This window comes from Bos taurus, chromosome 15 (assembly GCF_002263795.3).
Source record: "Bos taurus isolate L1 Dominette 01449 registration number 42190680 breed Hereford chromosome 15, ARS-UCD2.0, whole genome shotgun sequence".
NCBI lineage: Eukaryota > Metazoa > Chordata > Mammalia > Artiodactyla > Bovidae > Bos > Bos taurus.
Genome location: NC_037342.1, coordinates 7,603,311 through 7,607,058, shown reverse-complemented (window position 1 = coordinate 7,607,058; position 3,748 = coordinate 7,603,311).

The following is a 3,748-nucleotide window of genomic DNA, read 5'->3' as shown; positions in this document are numbered from 1 at the left end:
AAGAGTCAGACACAACTGAACGACTTCACTTCACTTCACTTTGCCACAAAGGAGAAAAAAAAAAAAATACATTAACCTTTTCACTACATTGGGTATTTGGATATATTTGTAAATTTCCATACATTAACAGCCAATGAATATCCCTGGGCCCAAGCTGCTGTTTTTCTAATCCTAAATTTAGCTCTAGATTACAGAAAATGATGAAAGAATTTTTGGTTCAACCCCCACTCCACTATACTGACATTTAAAAAGAATACTGAATGCTCTAGCTCTGTGAAGAATACTGTTGGTAGCTTGATAGGGATTGCATTGAATCTATAAATTGCTTTGGGTAGTATACTCATTTTCACTATATTGATTCTTCCAATCCATGAACATGGTATAGTTCTCCATCTATTAGCGTCCTCTTTGATTTCTTTCACCAGTGTTTTATAGTTTTCTATATATAGGTCTTTAGTTTCTTTAGGTAGATATATTCCTAAGTATTTTATTCTTTCCGTTGCAATGGTGAATGGAATTGTTTCCTTAATTTCTCTTTCTGTTTTCTCATTATTAGTGTATAGGAATGCAAGGGATTTCTGTGTGTTGATTTTATATCCTGCAAATTTACTATAGTCATTGATTAGTTCTAGTAATTTTCTGGTGGAGTCTTTAGGGTTTTCTATGTAGAGGATCATGTCATCTGCAAACAGTGAGAGTTTTACTTCTTCTTTTCCAATTTGGATTCCTTTTATTTCTTTTTCTGCTCTGATTGCTGTGGCCAAAACTTCCAAAACTATGTTGAATAGTAATGGTGAAAGTGGACACCCTTGTCTTGTTCCTGACTTTAGAGGAAATGCTTTCAATTTTTCACCATTGAGGATAATGTTGGCTGTGGGTTTGTCATATATAGCTTTTATTATGTTGAGGTATGTTCCTTCTATTCCTGCTTTCTGGAGAGTTTTTATCATAAATGGGTGTTGAATTTTGTCAAAGGCTTTCTCTGCATCTATTGAGATAATCATATGGTTTTTATTTTTCAATTTGTTAATGTGGAGTATTACATTGATTGATTTGCAGATATTGAAGAACCCTTGCATCCCTGGGGTAAAGCCCACTTGGTCATGGTGTATGATCTTTTTAATGTGTTGTTGGATTCTGATTGCTAGAATTTTGTTAAGGATTTTTGCATCTATGTTCATCAGTGATATTGGCCTGTAGTTGTCTTTTTTTGTGGGATCTTTGTCAGGTTTTGGTATTAGGGTGATGGTGGCCTCATAGAATGAGTTTGGAAGTTTACCTTCCTCTGCAATTTTCTGGAAGAATTTGAGTAGGATAGGTGTTAGCTCTTCTCTAAATTTTTGGTAGAACTCAGCTGTGAAGCCGTCTGGACCTGGGCTTTTGTTTGCTGGAAGATTTTTTATTACCGTTTCAATTTCCATGCTTGTGATGGGTCTGTTAAGATTTTCTATTTCTTCCTGGTAGAGTTTTGGAAAGTTGTGCTTTTCTAAGAATTTGTCCATTTCTTCCACGTTGTCCATTTTATTGGCATATAATTGTTGATAGTAGTCTCTTATGATCCTTTGTATTTCTGTGTTGTCTGTTGTGATCTCTCCATTTTCATTTCTAATTTTATTGATTTGATTTTTCTCCCTTTGTTTCTTGATGAGTCTGGCTAATGGTTTGTCAATTTTATTTATCCTTTCAAAGAACCAGCTTTTGGTTTTGTTGATTTTTGCTATGGTCTCTTTTGTTTCTTTTGCATTTATTACCGCTCTAATTTTTAAGATTTCTTTCCTTCTACTAACCCTGGGGTTCTTCATTTCTTCCTTTTCTAGTTGCTTTAGGTGTAGAGTTAGGTTATTTATTTGACTTTTTTTTTGTTTCTTGAGGTGTGCCTGTATTGCTATGAACTTTCCCCTTAGGACTGCTTTTACCGTGTCCCACAGGTTTTGGGTTGTTGTGTTTTCATTTTCATTCATTTCTATGCAAGTTTTGATTTCTTCTGTGATTTGTTGGTTATTCAGCAGCGTGTTGTTCAGCCTCCATATGTTGGAATTTTTAATAGTTTTTCTCCTGTAATTGAGATCTAATCTTACTGCATTGTGGTCAGAAAAGATGCTTGGAATGATTTCTATTTTTTTGAATTTACCAAGGCTAGCTTTATGGCCCAGGATGTGCTCTATCCTGGAGAAGGTTCCATGTGCGCTTGAGAAAAAGGTGAAATTCATTGTTTTGGGATGAAATGTCCTATAGATATTAATTAGATCTAACTGGCCTATTGTATCATTTAAAGTTTGTGTTTCCTTGTTAATTTTCTGTTTAGTTGATCTAGCCATAGGTGTGAGTGGGGTATTAAAGTCTCCCACTATTATTGTGTTATTGTTAATTTCTCCTTTCATACTTGTTAGCATTTGTCTTACATACTGCGGTGCTCCCGTGTTGGGTGCATATATATTTATAATTGTTATATCTTCTTCTTGGATTGATCCTTTGATCATTATGTAGTGACCTTCTTAATTTCACAATTTGTATGGAAATACAAAAAACCTCGAATAGCCAAAGCGATCTTGAGAAAGAAGAATGAAACTGGAGGAATCAACTTACCTGACTTCAGGCTCTACTACAAAGCCACAGTTATCAAGACAGTATGGTACTGGCACAAAGACAGAAATATAGATCAATGGAACAAAATAGAAAGCCAAGAAATAAATCCACGCACCTATGGACACCTTATCTTTGACAAAGGAGGCAACAATATACAATGGATTAAAGACAATCTCTTTAACAAGTGGTGCTGGGAAATCTGGCCTAACACCATTCACAAAAATAAACTCAAAATAGATTAAAGATCTCAACATAAGACCAGAAACTATAAAACTCCTAGAGGAGAACATAGGCAAAACACTCTCCGACATACATCACAGCAGGATCCTCTATGACCCACCTCCCAGAATATTGGAAATAAAAGCAAAAATAAACAAATGGGACCTAATTAACCTTAAAAGCTTCTGCACATCAAAGGAAACTATAAGCAAGGTGAAAAAACAGCCTTCAGAATGGGAGAAAATAATAGCAAATGAAGCAACTGACAAACAACTAATCTCAAAAATATACAAGCAACTCCTACAGCTCAACTCCAGAAAAATAAATGACCCAATCAAAAAATGGGCCAAAAAACTAAATAGACATTTCTCTAAAGAAGACATACAGATGGCTAACAAACACACAAAAAGATGCTCAACATCACTCATTATCATCGAAATGCAAATCAAAACCACTATGAGGTACCATTTCACACCAGTCAGAATGGCTGCGATCCAAAAGTCTACAAATAATAAATGCTGGAGAGGGTGTGGAGAAAAGGGAACCCTCTTACACTGTTGGTGGGAATGCAAACTAGTACAGCCACTATGGAGAACAATGTGGAGATTCCTTAAAAAACTGGAAATAGAACTGCCTTATGATCCAGCAATCCCACTGCTGGGCATACACACTGAGGAAACCAGAAGGGAAAGAGACACGTGTACCCCAATGTTCATCGCAGCACTGTTTATAATAGCCAGGACATGGAAGCAACCTAGATGTCCATCAGCGGATGAATGGATAAGAAAGCTGTGGTACATATACACAATGGAATATTTACTCAGCCTTTTAAAAAGAACATATTTGAATCAGTTCTAATGAGGTGGATGAAACTGGAGCCTATTATACAGGGTGAAGTAAGCCAGAAGGAAAAACACCAATACAGTATACTAACGCATATATA